The 21,668-nt window shown below is 40.8% G+C and overlaps 1 protein-coding gene across 2 annotated transcripts in view; it reads right to left on the reverse strand.

Annotated features, from left to right (window-relative positions):
* Window positions 1-21,668, reverse strand: part of SBDS (SBDS ribosome maturation factor) — a 277,690-nt gene that overhangs the window by 240,755 nt on the left and 15,267 nt on the right. The gene's annotated exons all lie outside the window — the stretch shown is intronic.

Raw genomic sequence — 21,668 nt, forward strand, 5'->3', positions numbered from 1 at the left:
TCCTGTGCTGGCTTTTGCGGCACTAATGAAGGAAAAGCCAGCCAGCTGTAGTAAACAAAAGCTACCGCTGGGTGGCTTTCCCTTCATTAGTGCTGTACGCGGAGGACGGGGACCGGAGACCAGAGCAGGAAAGCTGCAGCTGAATCTCGGTAAGTGCTATTTATTTATTTTTTAAAAATAAGCACTGGCTGGGGTTTTTTTCTAAGTTTTCTGGGCTGGAGGAGCCCGGAAAACCTAGAAATAAAACCGCAGCTTTAAAAACATTGTATTTATGTTTGCAGTCGCTTTTGAAGCGACCGCAAACATAAATACAATGTTTTTGTGTTGGAAACGCTGTGGTTTTTCTTTCCAAGTTTCTCAGGCTCCTCCGGCTCCTCCAATAACATTTTTTACTAGACCATGCCTTTAAGTTAAACCTATGTTTATTGCTATTCGAGAATGGCTCTATTGCACACAACTTGTTTGATATTATTGAAAATGCCAATTTGAAAATAAATAGGCTGAACTCGATTGAATGCAACTTGTAAAAAGGAGCTTGCTGTAGGATTTGGGAGCATACGTTGTCATTGTATCACTGTGGAAATACAAACATGTATAATCCTATGTAAAATATTGTGTGAACCGAATGTGAACTAGGCACAAACTCTAGGCCGCAGATTATTAACACGAAGAGGGGCTGGACAATATTGCTGAAAACTGTATAAAAACACAAATGTTTAAATGTCCAGCACTCTCTCTCTCCTCTATTTGATGGGCTGGTACTCATTGCGGGGTGTTGAGATCCAGATAGCTATCTATGTTTCTTTGTAACTGTACAGAATAAAGATCTGTGAATCTTTCTAGCCCGTGATTGGTGTATTTCCTTTTGTGGTACTCAGCCTCGGTATTTCCATGTTTTTACAATCCGAGCCATGTCGAATAGGTCCCGATATATTCTGACCCTCGACCCCCCCAAAATCCATTTGTCCTTTTTCTCTCGGCCAATGTACAAAGTCCATCTTTTGTCGAAAGTAGTGGCATTTCGCAAGGACCGACTGTGGCCCATTTGGGGGGGGTGGCACCGCCTCGATGAACTCTATCAAAATGTAATTTCGGGCGACAGGGGAGTGCCAAAGAGAGTTTACTTAGGCTTTCACTTGACGTTCAAGAGTAAGGGCCAATTCTCACTTGCGTTTCTTTCAACCCCAGAATGTGGATGTTCGAGTGTCGCTCCCGATTCTCTACATCATTGATCTTCAATGCAAGATCCGTTTCTCTCTGTTCCACATCTTGAAAGCAACCCTCCATTTTCATAAGGTCGGTGGCCACTTGATTTTGTGTTCCAGGGATTCTATTTTATCCTCCACTTTGTACACTTTTTTTTTTTCAAAGACCGATATGGCTATAGCAGTGCCACGCTTCATGGACCTTATCCCCTCGAGCAAGAGACGCACGTGTGCTTTAGTCGACACATCTTGGTCACTCCCAGGAATGCTTGGCGGACCCTCCAATTACTCATATCCATTCTGCCTTCACAGCGAGGGAAGCCCTGTAACCTGGTGACTGTGCTGGGATTTAGGGCGCCCATCGTGGGTGGGGTGACAGTATAAGTCCAGGGGGTATGAATCGCTTGTTGCAATCAGACTGCAAATGTTTTTCCCCCACACCTGGATAAATTCTTTGTGGGCCACCCTTGTTGGCTCTGAAGTTCCAATGTCACACTAGATCAGCGGTCTTCAAACTTTTTATGCCAAGGCCCCCCTGAGCAAAAAATAAATTGTTCGGGACCCCTCTACCCACCCCTCTGTGTTGGTGTTATTTGTTTTTAAAGAGATGGCTGTAGAATGCATGGTGCCATCATTCTGAAAGGATATGTTGTTTGGGAGACATTCCAAGACACTAGGACAATCACTTACAATCCAAACAAAGAAACGGTGCAAGTAAACACAAAATTCTCCAGTAGGGCTTTTATTTTCTTCCTATTAGGATATTCAGCAGAAGACAAATTTGATTTTTACAGAGCAAGTAGTAATGGGAAGGGTGGGCCTGTCTCTCTGAAGAAAGTTAGTCAATGAGTGGCTTTATTTTTGAGACCGCCACTCTGAGGTTATCCTCCACTTCCAGCCTTGTGCGGTATTTCGTTTTTAGTACAGCCAATACTGAAAAGCCTATTTTTCACAAGTAGGAAGACCCAAAGGGTAAGAGAGACTGTATAGCAGACCTTGCCAATGTAGGATACTCCAGGTTTACCTTCAGCCAAAAGTCACCCACTGCAATGTTGCTAAATTCAGATTGCAGGGTAGTGTCAGACAACCTAAATGAGCTCCTCCTGGGCAAATGGAAGAGGCACCACCTCCTCTGCCAGAAAAGGCGGCATCACCCAGTTATTAATGCCAGCGTTTTCTTGAGAGAAGTCTTTATCAAAGCTGGACCATAATGTTCTTAAGTGGCTTGTGATTGGTTCTAGGACATGCAGCAAGTTGTACCGTTTCCCCAATTGCTTCTGCAAGCAATAGAAACTGAACTGCTACCCCAGTTCCAATTGTTCTTTTCCAGAGGTCAAGCTACCTCTTGAAGGCAAATACTGTTTTATTCATTGTAAACTAATTGGCATTAGCTCCTTGCAAAGACATATTGAGGATATTTAGCTTATCGAAAAATCAGTAAGGTATGCCAAGAGCACAAGCCAGCGGGGATCACACAGATAGTGTGCTGCGGCAGTGTCCACATCCAAAAGGAATTGCCGCACTTCGTTTCAGAGTTCAAACACACTTTGCAGCACTCTTCCCATGGACAGCCATCTGCTAACACTTTGGCCTTCAACCCCGATCTATACCCACACATTGAAGGACCACCATATGTGCAGATTCCTATGCCAGATTCCCATTTCAAACAATGGTTGTTCATAAAATCATTTAAAATGTCAAGCAGTTCTGATGCGGTTGCCCTGGTTTTAATGCCCTCACAAAACAAAAAGTCTTCCAATATTATGGTTGCCCCACAGTACCTTACAAAGGCTATTAAATTAGCCGCTCGGTATACATCTTTTGCCTCATCCAACTGTAACGCAAAGAGACTGTTTTGCAACTGTGTGATTAATTGTGCAGTGATATTTTCTGCCATCTCAGACAACACGTCGGCTGATGCAGTCTGACAGAGGAATCATTTTTAGCTTGTGCGCTACACTTTCAGCGCCCATTCTCCTGCACATTGCCATGGCTGCTTGTAGAACGACTTTCTCAGCGTCGGTGAAAGGTTGTTTATTTTTGGCAAGGCGGTAGGCAACGTCATAAGAAGCTTTCAGTGCACTGGCTGGAGTAGAAGCAATATTTTGCACTGGACTTTTTTGCTGACTAGTAACTTGCGAGCAAAGTCGTCTCTGCTCTTGCCAAGGAGATCGCCATGCTTTGTTTTCAAGTGGCGTCTTAATTTGTTGGTTTCAGGCTCTCACTGGCTAAAGTTGCTCCACACACCTCGCACTGAGGCCTCGTTTCGCCTCCGATCACAATGGAAGTAAATCCAAGGTCTAAATATGTGCCATCGTATTTCCTGGCTTTTGCAGGGTTTTTTCCTGTGTCAATGTTTGTGTCTGCCTTCCTTTTCACACTACTGTTTTTGGGCAAAAAGAAGTGCTCCATTTCAAAATGGGTTCCTCACCTATGAAAAAATGTAAACTCCCAAATTAATGCTTTTTCATATGCTTTGTTGATAACTGCATTTACGTACCGAATGAGGTACAGTAGGATTTGAAAATGTTAATTCGAAAACAAAAATGCAAAAAATGTAGCTGTGACAAAATCATATGCACCAGAAGGCTTTTGAGCAGAAATTAGGGGCAGGAAAAAACATGGTCCTCCAATAGTGCCGCCCCACAAGTGTTGTGGTGTACTATATGTCCTATGGGCCCCGGTTTCAAGATCTGGTTAGTTTCCAGAACCCAAAGAAAGGCAAGGGAAATTGCTGACTGCTTGTGCACAAACCATTGGGGCATAACTGTACAACCGAAATTTAGCAGGATACCCAACTATGGCTCTTCCCCCTGCTTTCTCACTTCCCCATAAATGCCCCCAAAAGGTGTGATTGGGTGGTTGTGGGGTGGTGAGTTCTAGAGGTCTTATAGTTTCCTTTTCAAAATACACAAATCACATGGTATGTCAACCAGACAATGGCCCTCATTACAAGTCAGGCGTTAAGGGTTTAACGGCGCCGTCGGCGTCGTTAACCCTTAACGCCTGATTCACACTTTAACACCTGCCGTTAAAGTCCAAGGCGCTAAGCGACCTTGGTGCTAATTACGGCATCGTAATTTACGGTGCCGTAATTAGCGCCTTCCCCATCCCCATTATGCCCTATGGGGCAGAAATGGGAATGGGGAAGGGCAAATGGTGAATGGGGAATTACCGCCCCACTCACCTTGGAATGGGGCAGTAATTCCTCCATCCACCATGGCGGAATCCGGCATGGACCATGGTGCTAATAGCACCATGGTCCACCGCCTGACTTGTAATGAGGGCCAATGTATCATTTTGTACAGCCTAAAGGGGGGTGGGGGGCACTTGACCCAAAGCAGCACACTAGGAGATCTACTTTCAGAACAATCAACCTTGTAAACACACCTCTAGTTCAATTTGTAAATAGTGCTGTAATTACAAGCACCCAGTTAATAAAGTCCACACTTAAAACAATCATCAGCATTCAGTGAGTAAAATAACCTTCTAAAAATAAAATGCAGCTTTGCGTAAAATTAAATAGAATTTTGGGATCATCAGGCACTGGCAAGCAGGCTCTGCTGTTGCTGTGGGAGAAGTCAGACTTGCGATGGCGACAAAAGTAAGGTTAATAGCTGCTGGGTATCACAAGATGGCAGAGCAGCAGAGATCCTAACCACTAAATGCCCACTGAACAGCTATAAATCCTATGTCAGCAAGAGGCTGATGTGGAGGAACCAGTGTTACAAAGCAATGAGGTGATAATACTGTACCATGTCCCATGGGAGGTGATGATCTCCTCCCCTCCCCCCGCAACAAGACTCAGTGAAGGCCCCTCATATGAAAAGATTGAAATGGCCTGGCGTCTCTGTTCTATTCACTTGTACATAGTCCCCACAGTCCTCATTTCTCCCCCGCTTAGAGTGGAACCAGTCTGCGGCACACAGCTTGTAATGTAAAACACACATTTTAAGCACCAGACAAAAAAACAGAACTGAATACATTGCTGAGTTAAATGAGTTCTGACTGGCAACATGAGGGCAGTTTGCCCCCCCTCCTCACGCCCCCCAAGACTCAGTGAAGGCCCCTAATGTGAAAAGGTTTTGAAATGCCCTGGCACCTCTAATTTGAAATGGTTGAAATGCCCTGACACCTTCCCCGGCCACTGCTGCTGCAGGAGAAACGAGGACCATGTGGACCTGTCATCTATCAACTAGAACAGAGGCCCCCATGCCTCGTTTTTCCTAGTATTTCTGGGCACTTTATGTATTGGTCATTTATATAAATACCACTTACCTTTTGAAAGTAAAAAGAATAGAAAAGCAGGAACCTCGTGCCAGCATGCAACTCCGGAGCTGATGGACTCAATCTGAAGCAGGAACACTGAAGCTGCAGGTGAGTATTATTTATTGTTGGAGGAAGTGGCACCTTCCATCCTAATTGGCTGTCAATCAGCCAGATTGAGCCAGCAGCACAGCTTGTGATGCAACCTCAGAAGCTGGCTGCCATGGATTGGCCCACCCATCCTACCACCCCCTCCCATCTGAAAGTAGGGCAGGATGTCACTAATGAGCCATCGTGCCCATGGATCGGGCTGCTGCTTGTTGATGAAGCAACAGCCCAATCCTTTTGTAATGTATCCTGTTTTTTTTCTTCTTTTCAGGCTGTGGGTGCGTGCCCCTCTGGGCATGAGGCTGTGGCCCACCAGAAGGGTGTGTCCCGCCATTTGAATACAGCTGCACTAGATGTACTGTGCTAGTTCAGGAAGGCCTGCAGTGTTGGTCTGGGCTAATAGAGATGTATTCCCTTCTGTTAACAGCAAAATCTATGGGCGCCTCTCAAGTTATTGAAATGGGCACTAAGCATGGATAAGACCGAGTGCAGAGGCGTGTTTGGTTGTGTTTTGGACCAATGTACTTGCCTGGAGTCTGACCCTGTCACCAATCGTGGAGACGCTTTATCTCCTAAAGACTGTCGACCACTGAGTGCTTGTGCGGGCCTACACAGAGGATACCCTCACCTGCCCCCCCGCCGCTTTACTGTTCCGACTACAATGTGCATGTTCACTCATCTCTGCACTCAATCCAGGACCTGGAGCGGGTGTCGGCGCACTTGGGAGGTCTCCCGAGCACAGTGCCGGCTGGGATGGATGATCCTGGGGGGCCCGACATGGGCCAAACAGCTGCAGCGCTCCTCGCAGTCCTCTCTGGTGGCTCACAAAGACGCTGCATGACAGGCGCGGAACAGCGCTGCTGTCCACGCCAGACCGCTTCCTTTCACAGTCACTGCCCATCGCAGGTTTACTGGTGCGTTGGAGCACAGATCTCCGGTTTGATCTGCCAGCAGAGACAACCCGAGGCATGGCCAGTCTCTGCCGTAGCACCAGCCCCACGCTCTTGGAGGCCCCGCAGCTACCTGCTGCTGTGAGTATAAGAAGTAACGAGGGCTGGGCTGCTTCCAGCCACATGGCTTTTCTTTGTGTCTGGTTTAGCGAGGACGTGCGGTCAGCTCTCAACCCCATGTGACGCGCTTCTAGAGACAAATACCTCCCGCCCACCTCCCCAGCAGCCCATCAGACCTGTGGGGCCTCACAGGTAGGGCTCATCACCCACTTTATTTAAAGTAATGGTCCATTTAACAACCTTTGTTTTGGACAAGGGGTTGGAAAGGGGCATTTTATTCTGAAAACACCTACAGAAAAACTAGTTGCAGCCCAAATCTGTCTTCTTTGAAGACAATTAAAGTATGTTGCACTCAATAGTATTTGCATGTCCGCATTTGGTGTGTTCAATATTCTTCTTTTTTTTAGGAGAATGTCCCATTTCACTTGCATCATAAAAAGCATGCCTTTGTCAAACGTTGCAAAAGGTTACCATTTCACATTATCTTTTGTTATGATCAAGTCTTGAAATACAGCCTACAATCAATTTTTTATAATTTGATGAATTGCCTTCAGGTATCTGTAGGCTTCAAGATGGTGTGAAAATAATGCAACAGTTGTATGCTTCTTGTGAAAAATATTTCTATAATGATTCCTATATTGCTGGAGTACTTTAATTATGATGTGTGTACTTTTCAAGTTCGATATATAAATCTGAGAATTGTTGAAAGCCAAACGTAGGGGTGAGGAGGGATAAGGATCACAGATTTGTTGCAATGATTTACTAGTCCACGGATGTGGGAAGAGGTTGCTGGACTGAAGATGTTCTACCTGGCCCTGTGCTGATTTTCAGGGTACAAGTTGATTACATGTCGATTGACAGCGTCCGCCCACTTTCAGTGTCGACTCCAACCCCCTTGGGCGTTTTTGAGACCAGCATGCAAAAAAGCTGGTTTGCTCCTGTTTTCGCCCACCAGGATTTGAACCCACAAAACAATATGAAAGGGTCTTCAAAGCACATATCTTGTATTGGTAATGTGCTTTCCATAGAATATTTTAACATAGATTGTTGGGTTACAAGGGTGGACACCTTTTAAACTTTGCCAGCAGTGTGCTAGGAAAATCTCCTGTTTTTATTTCCCCCCACGGGGCATTGAGGATTAATTTTGTGAAAGACAATGCTCATTCTATATTAAATTAGGAAAGGCCAGAATTAAATTTGCGTATTTCACTTTTTTATGGACTTGAGGCCGATTGATGAAGACCTGCGGAATTGCTTACTCTGTCTCAGTACATTTCCGGTACATAGGATTTGTTACAATTGCACTATCGTACAGCAAAAGCACTTTGCTCTGTCTGACCCAGGGCCAATCCCTGCCCTTACATCCTTGGAACGTGCAGTAACATTAAGTATGTTTGGATTACTTACCAGTCACAGTACTTTCTTTTCAGGTACACATCTCTACAAATGATTCAGCTCACTCCATCGGCTACACCAAAATAATACTCATTCCCGATATTGCTACAATTGCTGTAATTATTAACAGTTAAAATTCAGATATTGAATGTCAGTTTATTTGATCATCATGGATATTAAGGACATCATTTTCTGCGATGCAAATAAAGGGGTCTGACACACCCCACAAATCCTAGGGCCGGCTCTGCCTGGGAGTGATGTCTGTCGAGGCAGCATATGCATGATCGATCCTCTTCCCAAGCTGGTAGTATATTTTTCATTGAGGAGGCGTGCCGCCATTTTTAAAATATTTATTTTTTTATTAAACAAAGTTTTAACACAAACACTTTTGTTTCTTCGCCAATGTCCTGGAGCAAACAGAAAATAAAACATTCCTTAAAAAAAATAAAGGAATAGTCCACACATCAAGGACTAAACAGAAATATTATCAGTTCTTTAAAAATAATCCGCACATCAAAACTAAAAAGTTCCAAAGATTTAACAGTAGGCGAAGAAGCAAAAATCCACTAAATGGATAAATGAACCTCTGCCCTCCTCGTACCAACCTTCCCTTTACCCCTCCCAATCTATGGTTGCTCCTTCATCCTCAATTATTGAGTTGTTGGAGTCCTTACTAGTGCCTTCAAGTCCCCGGGGAGACTCCTTCATGAAAATTATCTCAAGGAATGTTACCAGACATCTGGTTATTGCCAGGCTATTGGCCCATACAACTCCCACCATAGGTCGGCATCAGTGCCACCTGTGTTATTCAGTTTTTCATACAAGAGTAGAGTTATCTCCGTTCGTAACTCTGGACAGTAGAGGATCAAGTGTTGTAGTGTTTCCATTTGATAATTGCATAATCTACAGCTTTTATACTTCACAAGTTCCTCCATAACATAATACAGATCGTGTGTGTAGCAAATTAAGACGAAATCTCATGAGCAGGTCACGAAAGCGAGAATTCAGGGATTTCCAGGTATGCTGCTGTGAAGTTAAGGAGATTGGTCAAAGATTTTGATAAAGTGTGAAACTTAGAAGCCGGCCTCTTTGCTTCTGTTTCAGACCACTCGACCACTCACAGCACTCTTCACCAGTAGAGGGTCTCACAGAGGGTTTTTTTTAGGGACAAGCCCAGATGACTCAGGATTTTCAGACATTTAGAGCTCCACTCGTTCAGGACCCAATCAGGTGAACTTTTAGCCCTCATCGTGGAGGGCAATTGCAGGAGTTCAGTTTGCCAAACACAGAGATTTCCAGGCAATTCTAACATGCATGTATAGGAGACCCAGTTCATGCCTTATAATTACCACGGGGATCGCACTCGGCAGCCTTAACAGGCGCTTCCAAAATGTGCTCTCCAACTTTTCCCAGGTTTCCCATGCTGGACCCAGTCCTGCTTCCTTTCCATAAGTCACCTTCTGGTTTTAGAATCGGAGAACTGGCAAAAGGGAGAATTTGCCGTATTTTCTAGTGATTACATGAGCCTGTGCTGTCAATTGGTCAGTTTTCAGTAGTAAATTTGCAATCCAGGCCATCTTCGTTCTACTGGAACTGATCGTGATTCCCAAGTATTTTGTGGATTGCGTTGGAGAAATTGTACCGTTTCCCAGCCTCTTTCGCCCTCCTGGATTTTGAATTAGGAAGAGGATCTCAGTTTTCTCTGCGTTTATTTTTGGTTGTTCAAGTCAACATAGGCCTCCATGGCATCAAGCTTTTTTGGAGGCAGATTGCGGTCCTGTCCAGCAGCACCAGGATGTCCGCATACAGGAGCCAACCAGCCGACCTAGCGTTGATCTTTGGTGGATAAGATCTGCAGGGATCCAATATATTCATCATGTCACTAATGAAAAAGTTGTAGAGCATGGGCGCCTTTGGGCACCCCTGCTTCAGGCCCTTGGTGATTTGAATTTCTTTTGTGAGACACCCCTCTTTATTCAACCGTCAAAACGGACACCCTTTCTGTCGCCTACCTTTTATGCCTGACCCTTGTCAATCAAGATTAATTCCTGCCCTTTTTTCCTGACGTTTTCTGTCACCCCAGTTAACTTCCAGACCCATAGCACTTCTCTGTCCAATCACCCTGCGAGAGCTTACATGTATGATTTTATTTCCTGCAAGAACAATAATCTATCAGAATGGAAAAACAGAATTTTCCATCTCAGTCTCTGCATTTCATTGTTAAAAGGGAACATTACTCAATTACTGGGATATTATTTAATAGGGAATAGTTAGTTGATTAATCTGGGTTAGTTTAATGCAAAACTACACTGATGGTGAATTCATTTATAACATGAATCCTTTTTACATGTGATCAGTGCATTTTAAATCTGCTGTCTTTGCATCCATTTGCTGACACCATTGAAAGTCGAATTCACTGCTCCCCATGCCTTCGCTTGCACTAAATAATTAGCTGTCTCCATTTACATATATACTGACCCCACTGAAAATAATGTAATGTTTAAATAATTTGCTGTTCCCATCTGCATTAATTTTTACTGGCTGCTTCCATTGAAGTACTGCCATATACCAGAACATCTTACAGTCCCGAGATCAGCAAAACTTACACATTTTGTATGTGTTAGTGGAGGTTGACGACAGGTGTTATGCTATTACTGTGGAAGAAAAATGTAATGCATTTCCAATGATTGACACGGGTGCACAGGCCACAATAATGTCCAAAGGGTTGGTAAAAAGTATCAATGAAGGCAGATCCCCACAAAATCATATAAAAGGTGACACAAAATGAAGGTCCTGTGCACAATTTCAATGGTGAGGAAATACCTATCGAAGGTGTCACTGAGGTTGACATAAACCTAGGAAAGCATTGGATGAGACAGGAAGTATTGATCACATCCATCAGTGAAGTACCTTTCCTCATAAGGACAAATTGCCCGAAGATGGTCGCCCCTCATTGATGGGGTAAATGGGGTCTTATGGTCCCTAGCCAAAAAACTATTGAGGCCTAAGAAAGTGATGTCACAAAACAACAGTATAAAAGAATGCCATGACGTGGCTTAGTGGGAAAAGTGCAGGGGACATTTATCTTCAGAATGGCTGTGTGCCTAGTTTCACTGTCATTCTCATGTGTCAGGATGAAATGTGAGGAGAAAAAGAGGCAATCTTTGGAGATTTATTTGGACCCTAAGAAAAACTGGCAAACAGAAATAGATGAAAACACGCTGCTTTTTATCTAAATGTAGAAAAACGCAAACCAAATGTCACTCCAGAGATAAATAAAAAGCACATTTCAACCATCTCGGAAATGCACATGGGAGATGGGCAGCCATGGATTCCCATCCATGTGAATGGACATCCTGAAACGATTGAAGCCACTTTAGCACTTGAACACACTTTAGCACTTGAACATGAAAGGAGTTTTAGTAATGAAAAGGTACACCAGCAAATAATTGACAGGGAGGAGATCCCAAAATTCAGAATAAAGAATCAAAACACTTTTGGCCTAGATGACGCCCAAATCGGGACAAAGAATTGTAGGAAGAAGCATGTTAAAGATTACAATTGGTCCTAAGAGTATTCATCACAATGTGTGTATTGTGAGCGGAACACAAAACAAAATTATATTTGGGAAATGACATCATGCATTTGTATGCCTAAATGAACATGAGGCAACAAGGGTTACACCACTGATAAAGATTGGGAATGGCAATACAGAAGTCTTATTACACTGCCGATTTCAGTAACGTTGTGATTGGGAAAATTCCTGAAAGCTATGTGATTACACAGGGTGAGTTACCAGAATCCTTGGATTCTAAGCCTAAGGGAATCTTTAAAGTGCAGTCTGTGTACCCATATGAACTAAGTGAAATAGTCTGCTGTCATCAAGATGATTGTATTCTGTTCGAATTAAGTGGATCTAAAAACCAGCATATTAAAACAGAGGTCAATGTTCCAAAATATTTGTTTAGCGACCCTCCAACGAGATAGTGCCACGCGATTAGAGGAAAGTACAACTGAGGGTCCTCTTTTGGAGGACTTCCCAGAGTTCTCTAAAATGGTAGAGGAGCAAATTCAAGCTGCAGATGCTTGCACAAGTGAAGAAGAAAAAGACCAATTGAGAAACATGTTTATGGAATTCAAACAGTTTTTTGCCAAAGATGCATACGATTGTGAGTTAACAATTCAGATGTTGCCCAGCTACCAAAAGGACATGGTAGGGAGCCAGTATTTGTGCGACGGTATAGATTACCTCTGGCATGTTTGGAATCACTAGCTGAAATAATAAAAAATGTACAATCAATACGGATCATTAGGCCCATTCATAGCACATCAAACACTTCCATATTAGGTGTGTTAAAACCTAATGACCAATGGAGTTTGTGTGCAGATCTACGAGAGTTAAACAAGAGAGTACCTGTTTCAAAGTAGTCGTTTCCATTTGCTGATCAGAGTCTCACCCAGGACAACGGGTCAAAGGTGTTTACTACATTAGATCTGACAGCTGGATACTGGTGTGTGATATACATAATTTGTTTGTCTTTTCTTTTGACAAACCCAATATGCATGGTCCCGGACACCTTTTGGATATGTCAATAGCGGGAGTGAATTTGGAATATTCCTGAGACAGGCGCTCCCAGATGCAGCAGAAAGGCGGACAATAGTTTATGTGGATTGGATGATGTGCCAATTAAAAATGAGAATCTGAAAAATCATTTCAATGAGATTAGACATGTGCTTATCCAGTTACGGAAAGCGTGAGCCAAAGTATTTTTACAGAAGGCACAATGGTGTAAGAAGAAAGTGAACTTCTAAGGTCATGAAGTTACTGAAAATGGGTTAAATCCACAAAAGAAGGTGGAGGCAATACATACATTGAAAGATCCTACTAATATGAAGGTGTTGCCCCGGGGCTGCTGTGCGCTATATAAATGTTAATAAATAAAAAGGTTTTATTAGGGATTGCAGGGAATAAAAGAAAGTGTATTGAGAATTATGCAGAGATTACACAGCCTTTAACAAGATAATTAAAGCAGGGTGTACCCTGGAAGTGGGAAAAAAGAACAATGTGAATCAGTGGCCAGGCTGAAAGAATGTCTGACACTCCAAATCTCCAAAAGTAGTTGAGCAGCATGTGGTGCAATGGAGTTTTGATTCTCCAGATCAGGACCTTGTCAAAGCACAAAAGGAGGATCTGATTTTAGGCATATTCTATGATCATCTATTACATGCTGAGAATAATCTCCGGACTGAAGAAGATTGTAAAGGGAAAGAGGAGTTGAGGGTGCTAAAAAACAAAAACAGAATTAGGTTACAAGATGGACCGATGTTTAGAGAGTCAGTGACAGGTCAAATACAATGGGTAGTGCCCTTGTCTTTTCGGCGAATGATGTTACATCACGCTCATGATGCGTTAACTGCAGGACACAGGGGTTCACAGAAAACTTTGGAAATTTTGAAAGATTATGCTTATTGGCCACACGTGTCCCAAGATGTTAAACTATACACAAGAGGGTGTCTAGCGCACACACACAATTTCAACCTGCTTCACCTACGCATAGAGCACCATTAATGAAAAGGTGTCTGACCTTCCCATGGTCTGATTTGCAAATCGACTATGTCGGGCCTGTGAAAAGATCAGCAAGAGGAAACAAATATTTGTCAACGGTGTTTAACGTCCATGTGCGTGGAGTGTATTCCAGCACCGGATTGCAGTGCACAAAGGGCAGCCACATTACTTATGAATCATATTTGTTCAAGATTTGGGTTCCCGCAAAGTATAGAGTCAGACCGGGGGATGTCATTTTACTAGTGCATGGATTACAAAATAGTGGCAGATTTTAGGTGTGAAAAGTAAACTACACATCTCATACTGGCCTTGCTCTTCAGGTGGGGTGGAACGGAGCAACAGATCAATTGTGGATATATTGAAGAAATGTGTGGCTGAAGCAGGTTCTAGTTGGGACCTTCAGCTGCCTTTGGTATTAATGGCCATTAGATAAACTCCTGCTAAATCAGCAAATCTCAGCCCTCATGAAATACTGACAGGGAGAAAGATGGTGCTGCCACAGCATCTACTTTACAAGACCCATGAGCAGACACTTGTAAATGCCTCCACAATTCATGAATATCTGGAAGAGTTGAGGAAGCACTGACAACATGCATTTGTATTTGTTCAACGGAATTTCGAAAAGGCCGCTGACAGTGCAAAAACATATTATAATAGGAAGACATCTGTAAAAGAGTAAGAGGTAGGAGATCAGGTTTATAAGTTTAATTTTGGAGAGGGCAGACAAAAAAAAAACACTACATTTCTTGCAGCATGGCAAGAGCCATATAAAATATTAGGCAAGATATCGCCTGTGGTGTACAGAATAGCTAAAAAGGAGGGTGAGTTGACAGTGGAACAGTTTGTCCATGTAAACCAAATCAAACCTTTCCACCCGAAACATGAGGTGAAAAGGCTTGAGCAAGTTGAGGCTAGTTAAAAAAAAAAAGAAAAAAAAAAAAAAATAGATGAGTGCAGAATGAAAGGTGGTTCTGGCCAAGGAGTCAATGTACATAGTGCTAATACATGGGAGGTGTTAAGGGGTTCTAGTATAAAGATATAATGTGGCAGAGGTGTATATTTTTGAAATTGTTGGGTTGCATAACATAATATGTATGTCTCTGGTTTGGATAATGATATTTTCAGGTGTTCCAGCACGGCAGACAAGTACCTATGGTTGTGCAAAATATTAATCCAATTCCATTTTTATGTATTGTGCTGGGTACTTAATGTCTCTTTTTACTCTAGAAAATTAACTGATTAGCTCGTCAGTGCCGGATCCTAGGAGCGATGGACACCTAGAGGATCCCATGGGATCGGAGGCTCTGCTAAAGCCCCCAGACCGGAGAAAGGGAGTGAAGATAAGGAGCCCGAAGCACCATGGAGAGGACACCTTTGGAGAAGGTCCCATGGAGTGCCGGACTGGAGGAATTCTGCCAACGACAGCATTGTGTGCGGTTGTATTAGAACAGTTAATTGACCAGATATACCTGTGGCATAGTACCACAAACCATCTTACTACAGGACACATGCCGTTTTTATTGGTTTTAAATTTGATTACATGAAACAGATGTGTAAATACTCTCTGGAATTGTTAATGATTTGATTGTGATCTCTTAAAAATAAGGATAAAGTACAGCACTTCCTGACAAAATGGCTGGATCTAGATATTCTTAAAGAAGATCATAAGTTCCTTTACAATACATTTCCTACTATCCCCACTATGTATTTTCTCCCTGAAGTCCATAGAAATCCAACCCGTCCTCCTGGCAGACCCACTATTACTTTAAACAGAGTTTCCTTGGAAAATATGTCTAAATATGTAGACCAAATACTACTGCCTTTAGTCTTTACTTTATCTCATATCTGCTGGATACGAAAGATTTTTTGAGCAAGATTGAAGGAGTAGTTTGGAAAAAGACCAAGTTTGCTACATTAGACGTAGTTTCGCTCTACACCTCCATTGAACATAGTGATGGCAAGAAAGCTTGCAAATACTTTCTAGATAGTAAATCACTTAATTATCTTACTCACAGACAAATGATCATGGAGATGATAGACATGTGTTTGACAAACAATGTTTTCTTGTTTGACAACATCTATTACAACCAACTACGAGGAACTGCTATCGGCACAGGTTTTGCCCCCTCCTATGCAAATTTAACAATGGGCTGGTGGGAAAAGTTTGTAGTGTGGACAGAAGCGAATAGCCAGCATACTAATCGGGTGGTCCTAAGGTTCCGGTTTATTGACAACCTGTTTATCCTCTGGAATGGCAAAGAAAAAGAGTGGCTCAACTTTGTGAACATTTGAAATACTAACAACCTAAACTTAAAATGTGCTGAAATTAGATGTATTAGACCAAAAAGAAATCAGTACTGAAAAAAAAAGAATATTGTACCGAAAACCTACAAGCTCTGACATGCCATCGTTTGCCAGTAGCACTCATCCTACATCATTGAAGTGGAGCATACCCCATATGGAGAATTTGTAAGAATTCGATGTAATTGCAGCAAAATAGAATGTTTTGACAAAGAATGTAAATGTACAACTTTAAATGTTGCCAAACAAAGATACCCCTAAGCTATTTTGGAAAGAGCTTATTTAAAAGCACGCAATTTAAATCGAACTACTTTACTATTGACAAATAGAACATCTGACGAAACAGCTAAATCAGACGAAATCAGGTTAATTCTCACATATGGTACCCATGCGAACGCTATAAGAAAAATACTGCACAAACATGGGAATGTTTTACAATCAGATGAGGTTTAATCGCCATTGCTTGAGGAATGAGTAAACATAACTTTTAGAAAATCCGTCTCCATCAAAGACTCACTGGTAAGCAGTTTTATGCCCCAAATGGAAATCTCCAGCATTTCTCCTTGGTTGAACAGTAAAAACACAGGTCTTTTTAAATGCACGAATTGCCAAGCATGTCAACATGCCCTTAATAAAAACCAACTATGTACATCCACACTGGGCCATAATGTTGAATTGAGATCTAGAATGACATGCAACACTGAGTTTGATGTGTATGTTCTCTTATGCTCATGTAACCTTTGGTATGTGGGAAGTACCATCGGTAAATTGAAATTGAGAATTTTACAGCATATGCGAGCAATAAAGAAATTCAACCCTTCTTAACCTATGGCAGTGCATTTCAGAGATGTAAATCAGAGTAAACTAGAAAGCTTGAGATTTTTTGGACTGCATCACATCAAACCAAACCCCCGAGGTGGCAACCGTGAACTTAACTGCGCCAGATGGAGACAAAGTACATTTTAGACTTCGAAACCAAAAAACCTAAGGGACATAACCTAGATGAAGAGTTATATACTTTCTTAGGGACTGAAATAACTCAAACTTTGTGGATTGATCCAGCCTTTTACCCTGGTTTACTTTTTTTGTGAATAGAAATGAGTGCCCGAAACAACATTTATGTTCCGGATAGGTGCTTTACGTTAAAAAAAGTTGGTGACAAAAACTTGAAATGTTTTATGTGGTTGTGCTATAAGAGATTTTTTGCACGTTTTTGTACTCGTTTTATCTTGGATTATGTTTTTGCTTACTGTGTAGAAATTTGTCAAATTCAGTCTCTAACTTTATTGGTCCTTGACTGACAGTGTGTATGTTTTTCTTAAAATGATTCAAGCTGAAATAGAGAGGGTTGCTGCTGCTATCATTTTAAATGTTTAAGCACTATGCACGTTAGCATCTCTACTAGACATAGAATGATCATGCTGAGTTAAAGAATGATGCGCAAACTAAATGCCAATGGTATATTATATTAGGTAAAAATCCCTTTGCACTAGCACTTTATGGCTAGTCTCTTTTTTAGATCTTTATGTTTACAGAACATGAGGCACCATGCACTTTAGAGAATATAAATATTTAAATTCTTTTACAAAATTGGCCGACGATAGTTATTCTGTTAAGCACAATGCACTTTATGTATTGGACAGATAAAGCTAATGAATGTAGCATTTACTGAACAAGTGTCATCTGTGCAATCATAGAAGTAGTATTTGAAATGAAAGAAACAAATATATTGCACTGGGCACTTTTTATATATAACTGGATTGGCAGCTAGACTTTTATGCACTAAGCACTTTATCAAAGAGAATCTTTGGCATACTGTATTGCGCTTTATTGCATCTACTTCTCAGTAAGGCAAATGAGAAATGTCCCTGTCATAAAACATTTTTGTGCAGATCGACTATCGGGAAGGGTAGATCCCTGATCGTTGCAAATGAGTATTATAGGTATGGAACACATTGTGGATAATTATGAGGTGGACAACTTGCCCAGATGGTCCTGTAATAAAAATGGACCAGGCTATTTTTTGGACAAATTTAGAGAACCCCACATAATAACATTGCGAAAAAATAAACATTTAGTTATAGATATAAGCATAACATTACATTTTATTGTTTGGCATTGTGGTAATATTTAGAGCTAATATTGCTCGGTATTACAATTATGTACCTGAATCGCAGGGGAGTTACTAAAACATTGCAATATGCCAGAAATGTTGAAACGCAAACTATTACAAAATGGCCACCTGTTTCCACCGGTTCCAAAACACTAATATATGGGCATCTGCACTAGGAAAAAGCGAAAAAGGACAATGAACTAAAAGAGAACGATAGAGACTAAAATTGTTTGTATTTATTGGTACTGTTTGATGAATGTTCTTTGACGTGATCAAGACGCAGGAGGGCTGCGAAAGACGCTGTACCGTGTTTTTACCTGAAAACTGATGCCTAAATAAACTGGATATTTGAAGGGCTTCACGATTGTTTGGTGATTGAATTTGAAGTTTATTATATATACTGGCGTTCGACTTTTGAGTGCCGTCCCCTCCGGGAGAGACAAAACATACACACATATATATATATATATATATATATATATAACCAAGATAAGGCAACAAAGCCTTCACTGTATGGAGCTGCACTCCCAACAACCGGAATAGTACCAATCCACAGCTGCAATTTGCTAAAAAAAAAAAAAAATCAGGCTTCAGGAACTCGAAAATAACTGCACTTGCAAGTGTTTACAAAAGTAGAAAAAAGGTTTGATTTTATCATGGCAGTTAAAAATAAAAAGGCTTCCCATGGTATGAGAGGCTAGCTGACGCGTTTCGCCACACTCCTGTGGCTTGTTCACAGTTACTCCTCCCAGTAGTTGGAGCCCAAATTTAAACACACACAGTTACTAAACAGTGAAAAGGTGACTTACTGGCTTTCTGCAAAAAAAGGCAGCCATTTTGAAACTGGTTCAGTTCGCTTTGTAATGCATACCACAAGGATAGGTGCCAAACTTGAATTGGTGCAAATTTTATCTGTAGTTACTAATTATATCCATAGTGGAATCTCAGTAATGCACATATCAGGACAAAATGCTGTTGTTCAAGACACAATTAAAATCAAAAATGCTGCCGAAACCAAACTGACCGTCATAAGAATTCATGCACAATACAACAAATAAAAACAGACATTTGTTATCGCTAAAAATATATTCCTATAAAATAGATTACAATAAAGTACTAGTGCCTCGCTTTAAAATTGTGATCAAATTCGTGATCTTTCTAATAAAGGATACAAATATTACCTAATATTACCAATAAATCAGGGTATGATTAATTATCAAACAATATGCCTGTGCAAGCTTAAATTGTATTGTGTCTTCGTTACCCAAGTTGGAATACGAATATCATTGATTTGAGATAATCAAACCTTTGCCAGTATTTAATGGGTACTGATTTCACCAATGCAAAATAAGGTGCTAGTGCTAAAAGTTTGGACAACGTGACGTATTTGGAAGCAGCAAAACTTGTCTATGTCCTGATATACATGACGGAAAAAAACATTTGTCATATTTCGTAGATAGTATCCTTTTTGTATTGATCAGTAAACAATGGAACCCGAGGCCTTAAATTCTAATATCAATGTAAGTCACTAAAAATAAGAAAATTGAACACGAAGAAAAACGTGTGCACATAAAAATCTGAAACCCTAGCCAAAAGATTGTATGAGAGAAAGATAGATTCAAGAGTATAAGAAAGATAAAGACCAAAATCAATTGAAAAGAAGAGAAAAATCGTTTAGAAAACAAACCAAGAATGCCTGTTATTATTCAAAATAGCAATGCAAGAATAAAAGGTAGAAAGATACAGTCATGAAACAGAGAGAAAAACTATCTAGACACCCAGAAACGTATATAATTCCTCATCTGTATTGTGCCCTTTTGGCTATTTGGTTTCAAAGTCAATGATATATTTCGTCTCTTCTTGTCTCAGTTGTTTTTCACTGTCACCTCCTCTAGGGCCGGAGTCAACCTTGAAGATACCAAAAAATGTTAAAGTCTTGGTATCGCCATCATGGAACTCGGAGAAATGTTTTGCCATGGGATATGCATGGTCCTTGTTGACGATAGCTCTAATGTGCTGCAAAATCCACACCTTTAGCTTACATTTTGTGCTGCCCACATACCACTTAAGGCAGGGGCATGTCAGAACGTATACAATTAGCTCAGACTCAAATCTGATTTTACCCTTAATTTGCATGGGTGTTTTGAGAATGGGGTGAGTAGCTGTTACAGTTAAAAGCATATTTACAAACCTTGCATTTTCGACACTTAAAAAAACCATCACATCCCCATAAGAGCCAATTACTGCCCTTTTTGGTGTGGTCCGAGACCATGTAACTTTGTACTACAAGGTCTTTGATAGATGTACTCTTTCGGAAGGTTATATCTGGATGTCCACATAAGATTTTGCCCAAATCATTGTCTACCGTCAGGACTTTCCAATATTTGTTAATGATGTTGCGTATTTTAGGTGAATGACTTCCGAAAGTTAGAATAGGTCTGATAGTACTATCTTCTGTACTCTCCTTGAGTTCAGATTTTGATTTTGTCAACAAGTCCTGTCTTTTCATTTCCCGGACTTTACGATATGATCTTTCAATGACTTTTTTTGGGTACCTTTGATCTAAGAAGTTTTGAGCTGTAACTTGGCACGCTGTGTCATAATCTACAATGTGGCTACAATTTCTTCTTATGCGAATAAATTCACCATATGGAATGGACCACAAAAGACTCTTGGGATGGGCGCTGTTCGCATGTAACGCGACATTTGCGCCAGTAATTTTTGGTCCACAATTTGGATTTTTACGTCAAAAAAAACAATATCATGTACCCTGTGATGTTCAGTGAATTGCAAATTCAAATTGTTGATATTGAGGAATTTAACAAATTCTTGCCATGATTGTGCGGTACCATTCCAAATGATAAATAGATTGTTGATATAGCGTGGCCTTAGTATTATTTTATCAGTGAAAATTTCATTTTCTTCTATCCACACAACTGATTTTTCCCAGTTACCCATCATGAGATTAGCATACGATGGTGCAAACATTGCTCCCATGGCGGTGCCCTGGGTTTGACGAAATAACTCATTGTTGAAAAGAAAAACATTATTCTCTAAGCAAAGTCTTAGCATTTCTAGGATCATTGTGGTGTGTTCAAGATAGTTGAGAGATCTAGTTTTCAGAAAGACATCACAAACCCTTATGCCATCCTCATGTTGTATTGATGTATAAAGAGACACCACATCCAATATATATATATATATATATATATATATATATATATATATATATATATACACACATATACACACAAAGAATTGGATCACCAATAAAAAAAAAAGAATACAAATCTATACATTGAAACATGATATAAAGATAAGATTGGTCTAATATATATATATATATATATGTATATATATATATATACACACACACACATATACATACACACACACACAAGACCTGAAAAATAAAAAATAAATGTGAATATGTCATTTAAAAAAAATAACAGACCACTGATAAAAATGAGATCTGATAAAAAAATGACATTCTTTTTTTCAAATATACACTATTTTTGTTTAAATATTGCTATCGTATCTATGGTTACAAGTGTTTCAGAACGCAACATGGCAAGGGAGCAGAACAGAGGAGAACAAAACAATGATCTTATTAGGCCCAGTGACATTGAGAATGCACAAGTGCATGGGAGAGGGGGGACGGGAAAAATGCATGGAAGGGGTGAAATGGAAAGTGCGGAGCAAAG

The sequence above is a fragment of the Ambystoma mexicanum genome, chromosome 9, assembly GCF_040938575.1.
Source record: "Ambystoma mexicanum isolate Mex_15411 chromosome 9, UKY_AmexF1_1, whole genome shotgun sequence".
NCBI classification, from domain to species: domain Eukaryota; kingdom Metazoa; phylum Chordata; class Amphibia; order Caudata; family Ambystomatidae; genus Ambystoma; species Ambystoma mexicanum.